The following is a 20,550-nucleotide window of genomic DNA, read 5'->3' on the forward strand; positions in this document are numbered from 1 at the left end:
ACAGAAATGCAGAAGAAAGCCCAGCCTTTCATAGAGGGTATATGTACCTCACAAAGGAAGCAGTAGAAGGCCCAAGTTCCACACCCAGATACCAGAATCCCGCTTGTTTTTGTCCAAATCACTTCTCAGCAGAGCTGTAGAAGACTTCTTGCCTTGCCTTGCCCAAAGACTGCTTGCTGCATTCAAGTGTTTTTTTTTTTGTTTTGTTTTGTTTTGTTTTGATGTCTGTGATTTAGCATTTACAACAGACACAGACCATTCCACTTACTGTGGATCATTCTCTATACTGAAACCAACACTTGCATTTTCATTTGTTTCTTTGTGAAGGTCCTTACCATTCAGGCAGTAGAGAGTTGTGTGCTGGGCAGCTTTAAGATGCATAAAGCAAGTAAAGGTGCTGGGATCTTTCGCTCACTGAGTGATGCAAGCCACTGCAATGCAACAGGCAACTTTAGGAAGAAAGCTTCACTGCTGAAGAAATTTCCCTGCCAGGCATTCAGGTTTCAGATTTCTCCTAAAGTCTGATTGACACATAGTTATACACTGTTGCTTTAGTCATCTTTTATATGTGACTGTGTCTGTTTCTTAGAAAAAATATACAAAGGAGTAGATGAGTGAGAGAGTAGAAAGTTTAAGCTTTGGGTGGGTCTTGAGAAAGAGAGAAGCAATTTATTCTGTGTTAAGAAAATGTTTGTTAGAGAAAACAAATACAAAAGGAATCTGTCTTTCAGAGGTCCTTGCAGAAGGTTCTTTAAGAGAAAAATACCTATGGCAAACATATGCAGCAAGGCTTTAATGCATAATCTCTTTTTTCCAAGTCCAGGTGACGGACTCCTTTCCTGTGTAGTTACAGCTTCAGAGACATTTGTCCAACACAGCTGGTTGTAGTAAGAATCTGGAAAATTTTGAGACTTCCCTGTCTGTGTTAAGCGCTTTCTCTTATCTCGTGTATAATAACATATTACCATTAGGAGTATGATAACAAAATATTCACAAGCTCTGTCATGTCAGATGAAGTGCATTAATAAAGAGCACTTTAAAGGCATAAAGCAATATTAAATTTTGAAAGCAATTTAAAAGAAGCACAGCATTTCAAAACCATGTCTCATAATCATGATCTTTTGGATTTTCAGATCTTTAATGCAAATTAATGGCTGGTCTTTAAGAGATTTTAGGGAGCTACAACTTCTCCTTCTTTTTGCAAGTAATATAAAGTATAAAATATTTTCAGTGAAACACTTTATTTGAAATACTTGACAGCGAGATCCCAGCATCATCTACTTGATTTCATCCTGTGGATTTTCTATACTACAGTTTAAGCTTCTCTGTTTCAATCTGCTCTGTCATAGCATTTTTGAACTTTAGGTCTGAGACAGCGATTTGTCATTCTGAAGACTGGTCTGCCTACAGGCATTTCATGTACCTCATCTTGATTTAGAATTACTTATTTAGGCCTGCTGCATTAGCTGCAATTTGACAAGGAGCAGTGGTGGCAGATGAGCTTTTGACATGTTTTATCTTCTTTTGGTATGATATAGCAATGGAGAAAATCAATTAAATACAAAATGAAATACAAAAAAAGAAAGAAATTCAAGTGGGCAAAACATCTGATTTCAAGCTGGGATTAACAAAGTGGATTTAGTCTGCTGCTGACAATAATTCTTTGCAGGTTTGGAACAGCGTTTTTCATTTTTGAAACAAATCTTTGCACTGTGTTTTATATAAATTCATGGAAAAATCTGTGATTCTATGTAATTAAAATTAAGGACCAATTCATGTGGCATATGGCCATTTAGAGATACAGGAATTCCCCAAAACTAATAATGTAGGGTATTTTCAGAAGATAATACAGACCATGGGAAAGCATATTAGTTAGTGTAAACAATGCAGTAATGTATTGATAGGGTCTTGATATCCAGATAAGTACACAGCAACATGAAAAACCAGAGGTCGCTGAAATATCAAGGATTTTGCAGAACAGAAATAAAAGTGTCCAAGAAGATATACTATTACAGCTGAACACTCTGTAGGAGACTTTTAAAACAACAGCAGCAAAGATCAAAGCAAAACGTGTGGGCATTAGCATTCTAGGATGTGTGTACAAACTGTTGGCAGCTGAACTTCAATCTGGTGGCTCAGAATAAATGGCTGAGGCACGTGTGTGGGTTATTTCAGAGACATTGTGGTAGGCACCAGGGCATTACAGACTGCATGCAATTTCTTCAACCCCAAAATATATCTTTAAAGAAGTCTGTCAAACGAGCATTATAAAAATATGCAAGATTAAATTTTAGATTTTTGCCAAACAGAAAAAAGTCTAATAAACCATATTAGTCCATTTTCTTGATTGGACTCATTTCTCTGTACACTACTGTTTTCATTCTCTGTACCTTGGGCCATTCCAATTTTTGTGAATGCATCCCTCAGCTGTCCATGGCTGGACAAGTCTTTTTGTCTAAGAGTTGTCAATGACATCACTTTGCTTCATAAGGTTTTACCAATGCAAGTGATATATTTCCAGAGGGCATTTACCAGTTTGTCCCTAGGAAATGACACACTCCTTTCTCATAGAACAGAATAAAATAGAAAAGAATTATGCACCTTGAAGAAACATAAACTGATCATCTAATCCAATTGTTCTAGTGCTGTTTTTGGCAAACTGGGAAGTTTCCACAAGTCCTGGATTGGTGGGAGGGTATTCAGGAACCATCTGAGGCTGATTATCCAGAACAATTCTCCCTGGACAAAACCAAATAAGCCTTCTATGTGACCCTGTTCCTTGTTCTTCTCCAGAAGTACCTAAAGATTATTTTCATATCCTAATCAGTCAAGTTGGATGTGCCTATATAATCGTTGTTCTTTAGCACATTACAGGAAGATACTTGCCTCACCCTAAGGTAGGTGTTGAAGGTCAGAGGGTCTCATGATGCCTTGGATATTTTCCTATGGTTTCCAGGCAAGGTGATAAGCATTCTATTTTTTGAATGTAAGCAAAGTAGCACAGGTAATTGTTTTGTTATATTAATGATGGAGTTTAAAAATATTATTTTAACTTTTAAATTTTTTTTATTGTATTTTATTTGGTTTTATTTATTCTGAAAATACCAGTTAACTGCACACTTAGCTTTTCTAGAGTAACATGAGGCAATGTGGAATAAAATCCTATATACTCGCATCTTTCTCTAAAACAATTAAAGTTTTACTTCTGTATTTGTGACTGGGGAAACAGTAGCACCAAAGTCTCTGATAGGCTCAGGCTCTTTTTCTGAGGTTAGATAAGGTGGTACCCATAGGATGAAATAACTTAGAGGGAAAAAAAAACATCTATGGAGTCATATTTTTTATTTTTTTCATAACAAAGCAAATGGGAATTCTGTCCACAGGGAGAAATTAGTTCTGAAAGATATCAAATCCAATTGCACAGAAATGGATGAGAAGATATCAGCTCTCATGCTGATTTTTCCTCTGCTTTTTTATGGGTTGTAGAGATGTTTCCTACTATTTGCTACTGCAGAGAAGTCCCAAGTTGGAGGACTCTGTCCTGTCAATGGAAATGGCCACCAATGCCATCTCTGCTGCTAACACAGACAGCACTTTCGTCACCTTTCTAAATATATGTTCACATGTCAAGTCCTGCAACATGTGCAATTTATGCAGTGAAACAATGTTGGCAGAGATGAAATTGCATGTTTTTCCTCTGGCATCACAGTAACTAACCTGAAACTTCATTACAGTCTGTCCTGACCACCTCTCAAGCATGGCCCAAGGCATTCACCAAGCGTCCTAACAGACGCTTGTCCAGAAGAGAATCTTCAATGAACTTTAAAGACCCATGTGCTGTCAGTTTTGACAGCTATTGGAATCATAAAATGTATGTGGATTAAAAAAAAAGGAATGGTGAAATATTGTAATGGATGGAGTTATGTGTTTCATTGGTAAGAAAGAAGCAACTTTTACTAATATAGTGAGTTAAAAAAGCTCAATGGTAAATGTCACAGTGTTTTAACAAGATTCAATGTCAAGGTACACTTCATTCAGTTACCGCAGAGAAAACAGGAACATGCAAACTGTCAGGGAGACCTTCCCATTGAGTCCTGAGCTTCAGAACAGACCACTTTTTGAAATGTCTACTTTCTAAACTCTTTTTCACATAGGGGGCTAGGATGTGGTTGGTTCCATGCCTAATCACAGAGTTGGTCAATGGTTTATTTTAAAAGAATTATATATGTGCAATCCATCTGTCATATGAGTCACTTAAGATTTCAAAGTCTAGCATGTTAATCATCGCTGACCAAGAGTCTATTGTGGAAAGGATTCTTTCAACTTTGATATGTAACTCTGAGAGGCAACCTTGACCCTGCTCAAGGGAGCCTACGGCCATAAGGGGAGAACAGTGGGGTCAGGGATGTCCACTATTTATGAATTGAGATTATTGACTTAGAGCCATATTTTCCTGTTAGCAAAATATGTAGAGCCCCCCCAGAGAAAGTGCTTGACTACCTTACTGACTTCCATCCTCTAAAGTCTAGAGAAACCTGGACAAGGTCACCACAGCCCCCCATTGCTGGTTATGACTTAACCATGGGGAAGACACCACCACATGTGTATATAAAAGTAAAGTAAGGATAAATGGTTCACAGATGAAAAAATGTCTGTCAATTCCATCTCTCAAAAGAGAGATAAGTACAATATTAGCTAATTGAACAGGTAGAATTTTCTCATGGTAATTTTATTTTATTGTAGAAGGGATTTTGAATTATGTCTAAATTCCTTTGAACTTGGAAAACTGAGTAACCGCTTGGCAGCTTTGTCTTTTCCAACTGTATTAAAAAAAGCTCTTCATTATCATATTTGTAAGAATCATAAGGCTATTGAATATGGCAATCTTAATGTACTTTGTTTTGCATATGAAACAAACTGCTTTTTATCATTGCATGCTTATGTTAGAAAGCACTAATTAATCACTTTTGTTATTGTCATACAAATTAGTGAGGAAATCATAGTAAGTTTCATACAAGGAGTGTTTTAGGTCCACCTTATCTTCAATTAAAAGGAATCTTCAGGACAAAGTTGTCACAGAGGAAAACTAAAGGTTTTTTTAAAAAAAGATTTGACGTATTATTTAAAAAAAAAATACAATCAAAAACTGGAACAAATCACTGAGCCAACAACATAAATAGCAAATAAATTTTTATTTAAATTGTTATTAAATGGATTTACGTTCTGAAGTTAAACCCCTGAATTTCAACCCAGCATTTGGATTCACAGAGACAATTTCCACTTGTGTGAATGCATGCCTGTTTACTGCTGCCAGATAATATACTTTTGTTTTATCACATGAACTGTCAAATAGCTGAGTTTGTGAAGCCATCAGTATGGCTATGCTTGGAGTCTTGAGACATTTGAACCTGCCTGAAGGTAGGAACAAAACAACTTTTAGGTGTTAAAAGCCTTAGGAGAGATCATACGTATTTAAGATACAATTTATTCTCCCTACATTTATAAAGAGATGACCTGTTCAAGGTGATTTATTCTTTGAGAAGGCCATGGACTATCTTCTCTTGCTTCCTTGATTAGCAGGAGTGAATGACAAAAGTACACCCCAGAGCCAGGAAAATTTAAGGCTATATTGTTGTTTCTCTTTTTAAATTTTTTTCATCAACACGGCTTTTTAATTTTTTAATCAACATAGATTATTTGATGTTTTGGTTACTGAACTGATGGGTTATAGACTGACAATATAATTTTATTAATATGAATTTATATTATAATAATGCACCAGGTACTTTTGTGTTTGCTTTAATGATGAACAATAAAGATAATTATTTTTGTTTGTTTTTGAAGTTCTTTTAGTGAATGAAGAAAGAATGTTAAGGAATATATTTTATTTTAGAAGGAGTAAAATAATTGCAGTCACTGATTTAATTCCTGGGGTGATGCTCAGAAAAGAATGATTTTAAATTTTTTTATTATTGTTGCTAATAAGGCAGAAGTCACATTCGAAACATTAGAAATGAAACAAGGGTCCTGTGGCAACTGTAGGAACACAAACCAAGCTTCATTACAAAAACTATCAAACAGAAGACAATGAAATGTTACATTTATTTCCCGCATTTTATACAGTGGAAGTAGGCTAAATGCAGTGACCAAGAGGAAATGGCAAGAAGATACAGAAGCTTCGCTCCTCCTTCCCAGCTTGGTGATGCCTATAAAATGGCTGAGGATGCACTCAATTCCTTTGTGCAGATCATTAAAATTATTAAACAGAACTGGCTGCAGTACCAAGCCATGGGGAACCTCCCTTATGACTGAGCTAGCTGTGACACCATTCATCACTGCTCTCTGGGCTAGGACATCCAGCAAATGGCGCACCTGTCCAAGCCATAAGTGGCCATAAATTACTCTAGAAGGATCCTGTGAGAAACTGTCTAAGGCTTTACTAAAGTCTAGGTAGATAACATCCACAGCCTTTCTCTGCTGTGGATACAAAAAAGCAGATCACCTGGTTATAGGACATGAAAATTATCAAGTGGGACCTACCTTCCATAATTCTGTGCTGACTAAGCCTAATTCCCTGGTTGTCCAGCACATATCTCATGATGGCTTTCAAGATGATGTACTCATTGATATACAGCATTGAGGTTCCCTGGATCTTACTTCTGATGTTTCTTACAGTTAAGCCTCCACATTTGTTGATCTCAGCTGGGGTCAATGATTGACAATAGCTTGACAAGCTCCCTCAATACCCTCAGGTGGATCCCATCCAGTCCCATAGACTTGTGTTTGTCTAAGTGGCATAATGTTACACTGTACACTGACCATTCTCTCCCACATTATGAGGGCTTTGCTCTTCTCCTCATCTATGTCTTCCAGCTTAGGGGCTGATCTTTTCCCATCCTTTGTCTCTGTGTTGCTCTCTGAATCCAATAAAGGAAGGGGATTCTTAAGTGATACAGAAATAATGGTGATTTTTTTTTTTTATAAAGAGAGCATGTGAAGATGGTAAGATTCATTACTGCTGTTATACAAATCATCAAACTGAGGGAAAAGATGTGCTTTATATTGTCCAAGTTTACTCTGTAGGTCACAGATGACACCTAGACTTTTAGCACTCAAAGCTTAAATTGCAAAAATACTGAGGTTTATTTTTAGCTAATGACTGGAGGAAATATAATTAGATTATGAACTCTGGAAATGAAACCAAAGCAAAACACCTGTTTTAATAATGTCATTCATACCTATGCAGATCTCTTGTACTACACTGCTATAAAAATGAAATAATACCTGCCTCCTGAGACTGTGTGATATATGAGCATATAACATATTTAATGAGAAGACACTCAGTTTAGAAAATGGAGATGACACGTTGGACTGGTCATAGCACAAGCTAGACTCAGTGATCTTGAAGGGACCCTTCCAACACGGCATATTCTATAATTCTATATTTTTGTCTGTGAACTTGCTGTCTCATGTTTTGCTTCCTTGTTATAAAAGAACCTTGTTAGAGAACCAGGTACAAATGATTCCATTTTACCACACACCCTGGAAACAGTTCTTCCTAACAGCTTTTTGTCAGCAGTGCACCTCTACCTATGTCAAGGAATGCAGAAAGGCATCTATACTGAGCAAAATGTTTGGTTTCCTTCTCTTGCTCCTCACCTAGAATTTACATGTATGTGTTGCATGTATATTCCTCTTCAGTCTAAATCCATCTTTTTTTCTGTAATTAAAGAGGCAGTATGCACTCTCTCCAGGGCATTTCCTTTGTGTTCACTCTTCTCTAAGTCTTGTTTATGAAACTGCAATAAAAATATTTATTATTAATAATTAAGAGATTAATTCTACATTTTCCTTAGTTCATGAGAAACTTTTTAACCTTTTTTTCCAAGTGACATAATTTTTATAAAAGTAATACTTTGCCCTGTTCTCTGTGTTTCTGATTAATGAATCCATGTGGTGATATCATTTCCAATTTGTGTGGGAAAATGAATCCCCATGATTACTCTGATTATGAGAGTGGTTATAAATCAAATCATTCTTCATTTTTGCTTTCTTCTGTAATAGTGTAATTCTTAAGATGTGAACATCATGACCTGTTTTCCAGGTCTTCAATTTTATTATAAGAACCGTGAATCTTTTCTGAATCACTTGAAAGTCTTCCTTGGAAGGAAAGGTAAAGTTTTTCACAGACCAGAATCCTTTTCAGATTTTTTTACAGTTTACCAGTTACTTTTTTTCTTTTTTATCAAGAGTAAAATATTAATAATCGATAATGACTTCTGTCAGATATGTGTGTTTTAAGGAAAAATTTCAAGACTGATGTATTCTAAGAGAAGAATAAACAGTTATCCTGCTCTAGGCTAACCTTATGTAAAACATAAACCACAGAAGACTAAGATTTGCAGTAACACAATATTTTTTCCTGTCTGTGCTCCAGGAAGACCCATCCTTTTTTTAAAGATTCAAATGTGAGAAAAGAGGAATGTACTTTTGTATTTAGTTTCAAATTACAAGATTAAATATAAGTCATCTACAGTGACTGATGCAACTCTAGGTAAACTCTCATGAGTCAGATTTAAGGGTAGAGTGACCTTCGCCTACGCCGACCAATAAAATACACAGAACAGAGCAGCAGTTGTTACATCAAGAACAAAAAGTTTCTTTTCTGTTTTCTGTGAGTTGTACTGTTATTTTATTTTAATCCAGTTAATATATGCTTTTAAAAAGCTCTAGATGTCTTTTACAAGGTTATGACAATGCATCTGAAAGTATTACCCAAACTTCCCAGATTGTTTAGGAATAAAAAGTGCATCAGATGTGTTAAACTAAATCATATAACTGGACAGAGGTTTCCTTCTACAGTAGATCATCAGCATTGCATAGTTTTACATTTCATTAGACTGACTATATGCTGGAAATATTAAGATCATTTTTCTTTTCCAATTCATGTTCAACATTCACACTCTATTGAATTCTGGAATTTCCCAGAATCCTAGAATTCTGCAAGTGAGAGCCTACAAGTGAGAAGTAGCATTTACCTCTTCAGTGAATATTGCTAGATATGATCTGTTCCATGAGAAATGCAGGAAATTTCTAAACATTGATATTTTTTATTTTAAACTTTACGTCTTTTACTGCCCTACTTAAGTTTACAAATTTTCATCATTGAGGTTCCTTGATGTTGTATTAACAAGCAGACGGGATTCAGTTTCTTCATGCAGAAAAAGCCAACTCTTTATTCACATAACTTATTTTTATGCAGTTTTCACAGACCTCATGATTTACTCAGATTGGCTAGCAGTTTTCTTGCTATTCAATTCACCAGTTAGTAACTAGCCATCTATCAAATCTCCCTATTTTTGGATTGTTTATATATCTTCTGTACCAATTCTCATGGGACAGATCTATTGTTTGTGCAGGTGCAAACTTATTTTTCTTACTGGAATAAGTTGTTGTCTTAATTGCCTTCATTCTTATGAATTCCTTATGGGAACTTACAAGTTACTTCTAGCTTAGCTAGAGTAGCCAAGCCTAAACCATATTAGATAAGATCTTTGTTTTACAATCTCTACCCTTCTGCAACACCTTAAAGTAGAGATAATGACTTCTCTTCATAAGTTAACCAGAAAAAAAGGCTGAAACTAGAACAATACTAATGAGTATAGACTATATAAACATTTCCACATTGCATTTTTGTTAAAGTGGATTTTTCTTGTTTTAAAATTCCTACCTTCCTTCCTTTCTTCCTGAACAGAACAGAACAATAAGATGGATGCCACACCTACTCTCTTTGTCCATATTACAATTTACTTCCTTCATAGGCCTAAGAGTTATTCAGGAACATTTTTTTTCTGTGTACCAGGCAAAAAAAAAAAATACCAATAACACTACTCACAGAAAATAAAGTATCATTTACTAAAGCACAGGTAATTACAGTAAGTATTGCTAACTGTTGACAGCACACTTAGTCTGAGAATACCCACATATAGTCTACTTAAATATTTTTATAGAGCAAGATATGTATTTAACAATACTTAAAGCAGTGTTCGGAATAATTTTCCTTTAATTTCTTCCAACTGGATTGAAATAAACATGTTAGTTAACAGACTTTTTGAGATAGATGAAAACTTCTTCTGTCCAGGGACATATAAGAGGCAATGAACTGTTGCATTAAAAAGACATCGAGGTGTTGATGCATGGCCAAAGAAGGGCAATGAAGCTGAGGAAGGGCACAGCTCTTATGAGAGGGGTGGAGAGAATTGTAGTGAGGACATTCTCCTCCTGAAGAGAAGGCTCAAAAGTGTCAGTATGTAGTGAAATCAAAGAGGTACATGACAGCATGCATGTCTGCAAAAATACTTTTGAAGGATGCACTTAAAAGACAGTTTACATTCTAGCATAACTAAGGCTACCAACCTCACTTTTGAGGTGATCAGATTCTTTGTCATCTTCAGAGAGCTGTCAGAGCTTACCACAGAATAAGAGACTTGTTTTGAAAATGCATTTCTGGACTTCCTGCTTCTAGAATTGTTGAAGGTAATGGCTTTTCTGAAACATAATATAAAATAGTAATGATTTTTACTAAGCCAAGATAGCTCTTTGTTATCTTTATGCTTATGTAGGAGACCAGTCTGAAATTTTCTGTAATTTACTGTTGAAACCCACAAGACAAACAAATGTTTTAAGATAATATATAGTTTCTGTTGTAGGTTTGTCCTCACTGATATTGTTGTGTAAGATAATAAACCAGTAGGAATAATCTAGTTGTTATGATTTAACTGAAGAATATGCAAAGGGGATAGGGGAAAAAGTTCTGATTATTCTAATTTTCTGAAGAACTAATAGTATATTCTTTCTAATATTATAGGGTTTCTAATAGTATAGGGATTTTTTTCTTCATAGATATACAAGTATGCCACAAAATTAAAGACATCTATAAAATAATGTTTTTACAGTTAAAATTTAAATGCATTTTTTTCTGAACATAATTGGGGAAAAAAAGAAAAAAAAAACCAAACTAAAATCACAGTTACTCAATCCAAACCGAATAGTAAAAAGACCATTAAATTTATATTTCTACAGTAATATACTACTTGAAAACTAAACCATTCTGCTTCAAACTATTGTTTTTCTTAAAAAAAAAAATCTTTTTTCTTTTGTCATCTTTATGCTTTTACAAAAACACTTTTATATACACATAAATTGGTAGTGACTACAGAAAAAATCATATCTAATACAAAAACCTGCCTTACAAGTTCAAGTTCAAATACAAATTAGTAAAATCTTTTCATATTGAGTATTTCACTCTACCTTTTTTTTTTTTTTTTTCTCCCTCAGGTCATGACTTTCTATTTGCTTTATCAAAGAACTTGTAAATCTCCTACCAGCTCACAAAGAATGAATACACTGCTGTATTTATATATCTGTTTCACTGTAAAAGGAAAATCTGGAAAATTTAAGAGTAAAAAACCTGATGTTAGGAGGGATTGTTAGAAAGTTGTTTCATATCTCACTTCTCATTCCTCTGTCTGCAGATACTGTTGTGCAGTAACTTTTTTTCCCTTCTACAATCTGTTATTCCTAGATTGTGACGGAAAGTAAATGCAAATGGTTTGAGCTGTCCAGAATGCAAACAGCAAGGCTAGCCTGAAAATACTTCTTCCAGGATTCCACACTGCAGTAGAAGACAAGGCACAATATTCAGATCTTATCAAACCAAGGTTCTTTTTGCTTTCACTCGTCTTCAAGAAGACCAAGTTGAAGGCCAAACCACTCAATTCCCAATGTTATCATGTCCTCCAGATCACTCTGTATGTTTCTGCTTGCCCATCAAATCATAATTAAGAAATTCTCCCAGCAAAATATGAGTTCTACAATGTTGTGCTACAATAGTAGAGAATTTATTTCCCCTATCACTTGCATTATATAAGTTAATAAATAGAGACATCAGCAGCCTCTATGTCACTTGTGTCATTTTGGGACTGGGGACAGATCTCAGATTATCAAGACCCTGCTGTACTTCTAGATGAAATTCTTACAACTTTTTTCCATCACTGTGTGTTTCCAGAGGAAGTTATGCTGATGGAAATATTCCTAGATGTAGGTTTTTAGATAATACTTTTTTTTGAAAGAATTTCACTTACCAAATTCTGTGATAAAATATGTATCTAAAGGCTACATAGTTTTGTAGACTATTTGAAGATGGCTCTGCAAAGATGTACTTTGTCAATAAGAAATATCAGGCTGGTGAAACTGGATAAGCTCTGATGTTACTTCAGCTGCATATTTCCTGGTTACAGCTGAGGAAAGTTGGGGTTGATCCTAATGATGCAGGCAGCCTTCTGGCCCTGTAAAAGAAAAAAGTGGTTGTGGGAAGGATTTGGACTGTGAAATACTGTGGAAATGGCTCATGATTAGAATGGATAGCCTGTCTAAGAGCAGACAAAATTTTCAGTGAGAAAGCAGTCTTTGAGCTACTTGCTCTGTTTCTTATATTTGTACAGTTTTTTCACCAGCAGAATCTGTAAACAGAATAGCAACATGCTGCAGTAACATGCACTGTATACAAAAATTTGCACAAGGATAAAGTTGTTCCTTGGTTGATTGCTTGTGCAGGAGAGGTTTGGCCCAGTAACCTTCCAGGTCCTTACAGTTGTCTTCAAGAGATCAAAGAGCACATTCATAATTTAAAGTATTTCTCTCTCTTTAGTGATTACCAAAATATCTGTGTAACATATCTGATAACATCACTTAAAATTGGAGGACTTATTCGCTTTCCAGTCTCTCATTACTTATAGAAGCTGTAGCCTCTTTCCTAATGATTTGCCTAGTTTCTTTCCTTCACAATGCAAACAAGGTTATTGAAGACAATAGTGAAACTATTAAAATCTTTTCACAGATGTAAAGTATCCAGAGAGTCTTTTCTGCCACACCTGAACATTTATTTATGTCATCTTGCTGCTCTTTCTTTTTTCATTAATTTAAAACCTGGAAATTATAATTATCAGAGATCATCAATGCAATATAGGAAGGAAAAGAGGGACAAGAAAAACAATACTAAAAAGAGCAGATAAAAAACATATCACAGGTACGATGATATGTCCCTCACTATTCCTCCTTCTCCCCTAACCTGAAATTCAGATGTAGGAAACAAAGCAGAAGAAATGCCTGTATGTAGAGATGAGGGAGAGGAAGGCACTGCTGCTGCTTGCTGACAAATGAGCACAAATTCTGTGTCTTGAACCCATGGATGTGGAAAGCGCCAGAACTAAACCCTACATGGAAGAGAATTGCTCTCTTTGACCACTGAAAACCCAAATGCTGACCTACAATAAGCAAGTTATCAAAGTCAAATATAATTCATATTAGTCCTGAAGTGATTGATAAATATGTTATTTGCCTGATAAGAGGAAGTGTTTTAACCAGTTTAAAGATAGCGTAACACATTAACACAAAAAAGGTTGCAGTAAAGCCAAACTGGTTTTATCTGAGCTCTTTGAAGGTCTTTCATGGCATCATTTAAATTTCAATCAATTGAAATTCATTCAGAATTTATAAAAAAAAAAAAAAAGGATTTAATTACTTCTAAATCCTGAGTTCCTAAGAAATACCTTGAGACCTGTTCTTCTTTCAGTGTTTTTCCCTTGTAATTGCTCAATAAGCAAAAGTGTCTGGTCACATAGGAGCAATATCATAAAAACATTCACAGCAGCCCATTAAAATCTCTTATTAAATTTCATAAAAGTTTCAGTCTTCTACATATTTTCTTGGAGAAGTTACACAGCACAGTGAGATATCATTGTAGCTCACAGATACCTCCTCCATCTTTTTATAAATTAAGTGTTATCTCATGCTGCTTTAAAACCACAGATTAAATAAATAAATAAAAATTGGAGCAATTACTATTCTATGCTATCCAGCAACACTTGGAACTTTGCCCTTTATTTTGAGAAAGAAAAAATCATATGAGATGCACAAATAATTTACAAGATTTTCAAGGTTGTTCTCTGGTGCAGTTCATGGCACCTGAGAATACAGGTTTGAGACTTAAAAATTCAGAGTAGGCTTATTTGGAAAGGAAGCAGTCTACAAAATTATAAGAATTAATCCAAAGAATATGCTGATCATTAGAGTTTTAAGACCTTGCAGTTTCAAAGTTTTTCATGCTCAGTTGCTTCATATCACCCATGTTTACAGACCTTTAAAATATTCATGGTCTATGGATCTCTGATGGGATAGTACACATTAGGAATCTGACATAAACATCATTGTGTGAATTTTATGTATTAATACTGTCAGAAATGATCACATCCATATTGGAATGAGTAAGAAATACATACCCTTGAAACACTACATAGCAGCAAGTTAACCAATCTAGTCAATTTATACCATGTACCATGACTAGAAATATTTTTCAGTGATTTGGAGAATCATGTTCTGGTCTATAGTTTGTAGAAGTAAAAATAATATCTACATGTTTAGAAAAGACTGACCTTTTACAGCTAGTCTACACACAATTAATATAAAAAAGAGTGGGTCATTCAGCAGTTATTTACAAACTCACTCCACAGAGGTTATGGTGATTTGTATGGGTAGAGAGGCTTCTATGCTACACTACTTTGGGGGGAAAAAAAAAAATATTAGACTGATAGTAATATGATAATGTAATGCAGAAACTTTATCAAAAGCTGTGTTAATTGATTCCAGCACTAGTCACTCATCATTAGTTCATGCACTGTAATAATCAGTTCCAAAATCAACAAATCCTATTTTCTCAGTTATTTTTTCTGTTTTTAAAAGACAGTCATTTCTGAGACTCTTTTAATAAAGCAAAAATGAATCCTTGTTATTTAATACATTAGAAAGCTTAAATCAATTTACATTTTATTCAAAAATCTTGGAAAAAAATTATGTTCCTATTATGTTGTTACCGGTCTGGCACAAGTTTATTACATCTCATATTCTTGTCTTTTATCTGCAGTTGTTTCCTCAACCGGATAAGAGTGCATTCATGTCCTTTTTAGAGTTTTAGAATTTCAGGTATTTTTTTACTTCATAGAAGAATTTAGGTCAGCATTCCAAATTATCTATTATATAATTTTTAAATTTCCTCATGCCTGGCTGTAAATAATGTCTTAAATTATAGAGTATTTTATAGAAATGTCTTACAGTGGTATGTTACTTAAAATATCACTGGAAAGTTGTGCCATGAAAATATTTGCGCACTTGCTTCAAAACATATAAAATACTCCTTTTATTAGCTCAAAATACTTGATGGGCTGAGATGATGTCCAATAAAATAATAGATGTTGGTGTAGAAAGTATTAGATAGAATAGCAGGTATGCATAGTTTGTCTTAAGTAGACACTAAGAATCCTCCCTTTTAAAAAATCTAGTTAAAGACTGAGAAGGTTATGCTAGGTTCAGAAGAACTGAGAGTTTAAAAAAGCTGCAGGAATCAAGTAGCAACCTAGAAGAGAATGTTCAATAGGAGATAAAAGGAGGACACCTTGCATAATTTTTAGCCATGGATACAATTTCAAAATTCCCAAACACTTTAGTGTTTAGGACCAAACCCTTCCAGGACTTAATCAGAATAGTTTCACTGAATTAATTTAAGCTATACTGAAATATTTTTTTAAAGCAAACTTAAAGTATTTAAATTTAAAGTTTAAGTATTTAAAGCAAGCATTTCTGTCTCCCCATCGCCTTCCAATACTATCAGCCCCTCTATTCCCTTTTCATCTCTATCTATTAACACTCTGTAAGTGTTGCTTTAGCTAATCTTCATGTATATTTAAACAAACTGTGTGAAAATCTAAGTTGCTTTGGAAGGCAACCAAGTCCAAGCTCAATCTTTTGGGCTTTTATCTTGCCATGATGTGATTCTTGCTTGAAAAATTCAAATTACTTTTCTGTATTTCAAGTATACACTAACAGATTAAAAAATAAACAAATATGTTCTTGTACACTTCAAGGGACAAAAAGACCAATCTAAGATCTCTCATACTAATGAATTTTCAAGGCATGCAACTACTTCAAAACTGTATCTGCTCTTTTAGAAGGTCCTTGATTCCCACAGAACTGAGATGTATCAGCTGCACAGAGCTGCCATCACTGAGGATGGTACACTATCTGGAGATTATTTAGTCAAGCCCTGGGTCAAAAGGCCACCTACACTAAATTGTCTTGAACAGTGTTTGTGTTTTAAATATGCTCAAGGATGGAGACTCCTCAATCTCTCTGGGCAAACTGCACCAGAGCTCAAACAGCCCCAGAGGAAAAGCATTTTCATAATTAAGTGCAATTATATTTCTATATTTATCTAATACCTCTAATCCTTAACCCCTGAGGCTAAGATAGCCTACCTTATACATGCCCACCCTTTAAGTACTTACACAAATAAGTTCTCCCCCTGAACCTTTGTTTCTCAGCTGAACAGTTCCAGACATCTCAGCCTGTCTTCATAACAGAGGTGTTCCGTTCCCTTCATCATCTTTGTGACTGCTACATTCGTTTCAGTATGTTCCTATCTCCTGCACTGGGAAGCCTGGAACTGGACACAGCACTCCAGGAGTGGACAGTCTCACCAGTGCTGGACAGAGGGGAAGGGTGGTATCTACCTGCTGATAGTGGTGGTTCTAATGCAGCCCAGGAGGTTGTTGGTTGTCTCTGCTGCAGCAGCACCTTACTTGCTCATGTTCATCTTCCTGTCCTCAAAAGCTCCTTTCTGTCCAACTGGCCTTCAGCACTTTTTTGTGCATTGGTCTTTCTTTTGCTGCTGATGTACCTACAGGAGCCTCTCTTGTTGCCTTTTATATTCCTCACCCAATCTAAATTGGATGAAGTTTTGTCTGTATTATGTCCCTCTCTGCATCTTACAGCAATATGTATATTTCTCCTGGGTCATCTTATGCTGTTTCTCATTCTCATATGACTTATTTTTTGTCTGAATTTTGTCAGCAGATTCTTGATCATCCACACAGGCCTCCTGCTGTCTTTTTTAATCGCTTGAATTTTCCCATTCTCAATCTCTCTCAAGAATAGAGTAGTTCAATATTGAACTTGGAGGACATGATCACTGGAATTCAAACAATTTCTCCTGAACCTTACCACTCCACTCATGTTTCCCATTGGATTCTTCCAAGCAGTTCCCTGCCTAAGTCTGGTCCTCTGCAGCCCAGGATTGTGATCTTGCTTTTTGCCCTGCTTCTTCCTTTCAGAAGGTTGTACCCCACCACCTCATGGTCACCACAGCTGAAGGATTCCCTCGCTTCTAATGTAATTAGTCCACATGCTCAGTCTTTATCTTCTTTTGATTTGGTGAGTTTCTTGAGAGAGTGAGCTTTGCATCACAATCTCCCCCGATCAGAATTACCTTTAACACAGTCAGACACAGTAACTGTTGTGATTTAAACACAGTTAATGAGTTTGCTTGCATTGTGCAAAAGTAAATTCTGCATTCTTTGTGTTTATTATCAGTGATACATTCTTCTGAGTCATATCGCCTCAAGAGCCAACTCCTGTCCCATTACCAGCTGATCTAAAAGATCCCAACACAGGGCACAGAAACTCATGGCTCCCTCTGTTGCCTGTGATTCCAATTTTTATACAACTAAAAATGGAAACTTCAGTAACAAAAACAACTGAGGTACAAATATATTCTTGGAAGCACAAAGGTAATCGCCTGGAGATAACTAGCCATTTTCATTAAAAAAAAAAAAAACAAAACACAAAAAACATAACAATTCTCTAAGACTGAAGTTTAATTGAGGAAATAAGGATATATTTGATCTACATAGTAGGTAAAATAAGGTCATACTCCTTAACAAAACAGCTCATCACCTGTTGCCACCTTTTATATTCATGTGTAGAGCACTACAACCTACTTTTCTGACTTCAAGCAGAAAAAACAACACTTCCTTATCCACTTCTAATCACAGCTGCTTAAATTGATTCACAAATTAAATAATTCATTTGGAAAATACTAGTCTTTCACAGGTAATTTGAGAAAAAATTATGTTGATGAATTATTTTTTTGATGATTTTTCTGATGATTCTGTTGCTGGGATATTCTCAGGAAGAGTTTCTTCAAGCTCAAGTTAGTTGCTGAATGACTAATTTGATTAATGTTTATTAGTTATTCTTTTATTGAAAATTAAGTTTTTTCCATATATCATATTTCTCAAATATGAAATTTTAATATCTAGTAATAATTTAGAGATAAATTTTTCACAGCATGTTCACATGTAGGATATGCCCAAAGGTAGTTTAAAGAGCTTTTTAATGTAAAATTTGCATGGATTTAAAGCTATTGATTAGATGAGGACACCAGTTAAATACCCAGCAGTTACAGGCGGCAGATACTTGTTGTTGTTAACATAGACTGGGAAAGTCTAGAGATAAGGGAGAAAAATGCTGAAAGAATAAAAAATTAAAAAGAAGAGTTTATATTTTTTCTTTGTTATATTTGTTTAAAAGTCAAAAATTCCTGTTTCTTATCATAAAGTTGAGAGGGTCATTGGAGAAGGAAAGCACATATGATGCATTTTTAATCTAATATTATTTCTGTCTTGAGACAAAATAAATAAGCAATAATTCTTTCTATGTTGCAATGCACAGAGCAACCTATTTCATTGGGGAAAGATTGTGGTACCTTTGTTCTACAAGCAGGAACCATTAAATAGTTGCTCTAGCGAAAAAGAAACAGAAGTTGATGGTTATTTCTGATTTGAATTAGGTAGCAATTGAAAAATCAATTCTGTTTTCTACTCCCTTAATTAGGAAGAAATCCATCAGAACCAAACAATGTAGACATCTTATGAAAACTCTAGCCCTTAAATCCAGGTTTGCATTGGGGATTTATGGTCTGAGTTGCTTAGAAATGAAATAATAAGGGAAAATTTCCCTATTTTTTATATTTTATATATAAAAATGTGGCATAATCTTCACCTTAATTTGACTATATGACAAGGAAAACCATTTTTTTTTCCTTATTCTGGTACACCTGTGTCATCGTTCATCAGTCTTTGTAGTATAAACATAATGAAGAGCATAAACAACTCATGGATGGTTCACATACTTGTGATTGCCTCTTTTCTTTTTTACTTTTTGTGAGAGTTTCTCCTTATTTTGCAACAGCATACAACAACTTTTTTGTCTTGTCTTTCATTCTTGTATTACCTCCAATACAAAAATGGACCTATCCCTGTCCAAAAGACTATCAGTTTACTGCTAAATTTGGACCTTATTTCCAATTACTTTGTTTGCTGCCACTGTTGTTGCTATTGATTTAGGAAAAGTAACATTTACTAAAACTTCCTTTACTTTAAAGCAGTAGCTGTTTAATCTAATAAGGCTGAATTGCAAAGTGGCTTTATGTGAAAAATTATTCAATATGGACAAACTTTCTCAATTATGTCAATATACCTTAAGTAGTAAGAACTAAAGGTACAATAGTCAAAAATTATCTGTTCTCTTAGAGAATAGACAGATTGGTGCCAAAATGATCCAATTGTAAAGGACTGATGCAATTTTGAACAAAAGCAAGTTGGTAAGTTACTCAGAGATGTGCTGAGGATTGCCCATGATCTGCCTAAAAATGATTCATAATTTTCCCAAACATGCTTTCCATAAATAACTACAAATTCAAAAAATTAAGATTTCACAGATAAAAGGTCTGAGACCCTTAACTACAATGCATCATGACCAAAGTGATAGTCCAATGAGGGGTACATTTAGAAGACATTTTTTTAATTTTTTAGAGCAGACACAACCCAGATACTATTTCAGGTTGAGACGAAACCCACTAAAAACTTGCTTTCTGAAACAAATCAATTTGCTTTCTGAAACAATGTCTGAAACAAAGTCATCTGCTTTCTGAAAACAGAGACAGAAATTTAAGACTGTTTTTTCTAGTTCATAGGAAAGAAATAGAAGCAGAGAAAGATTACTTACTCAATTCTAAAAAGCAAAGGAAGCCTCTGGTAAGGATGGAAGTGGCAACTCTGCATCCTGAAGCAAGGTTCATTCTGCAAATGCAGCTGGCTAGAGAGTTATATCTAGTCTGCCTAGCAGGCTTGGAATTACTAAGTAAAGGTAGGGGATCATATCCTCAAACCACAGGCTGGTAAAAAGATGGTCAAACATTAACAAAGGGATGGAGCCAAAACCACAGATCCTTAAAGTAAACCTTTCCAATTTTTTTTTAACCCTGAAAGACAGTAGAAATGGCATGGATAGGGTTTTGTTTGTCACTTTTCTTTTTTTCGCTGTACCTTGCAGGGAATAAAAAAAAAAAAAATAAAAAAAAAAAAAGAAAATTCTGAGTATAGCACTATCCATTTCTTTTTTGTTAAAAATACGATAGAAATAACCTCTCAAACAGAGCAACACTTATTGTAAGAGACAAGTTGACACTTGTTCACGTGAACTGTTATAATGCCCTCCAGAGGGTAAGAACTGCTTTAAAGGAACTTTTTAGCTGAGAGTGTTCCAAAGGTAACTTAATTAGTTGTATTCCGAATTAAATTGTCCAGAAACCAAATTAAA

At 34.9% G+C, this 20,550-nt stretch overlaps 1 long non-coding RNA gene across 1 annotated transcript in view; it reads right to left on the bottom strand.

Annotated features, from left to right (window-relative positions):
• Nucleotides 1-20,059, bottom strand: part of LOC106628535 (uncharacterized) — a 38,044-nt gene extending 17,985 nt beyond the window's left edge. Inside the window, exons 1-3 of the long non-coding RNA XR_001331951.2 lie at nt 19,957-20,059; nt 12,144-12,347; nt 10,417-10,548 (exon numbers count right to left, since the gene is read on the bottom strand). This is a non-coding gene — a long non-coding RNA (uncharacterized LOC106628535). The remainder of the gene's footprint in view (nt 1-10,416; nt 10,549-12,143; nt 12,348-19,956) is intronic.
• Nucleotides 20,060-20,550: the final 491 nt, after the last annotated feature.

Source organism: Pseudopodoces humilis, chromosome 4, assembly GCF_049639895.1.
Source record: "Pseudopodoces humilis isolate 2021_Gansu_Grassland_sample_001 chromosome 4, ASM4963989v1, whole genome shotgun sequence".
NCBI classification, from domain to species: Eukaryota; Metazoa; Chordata; class Aves; order Passeriformes; family Paridae; genus Pseudopodoces; species Pseudopodoces humilis.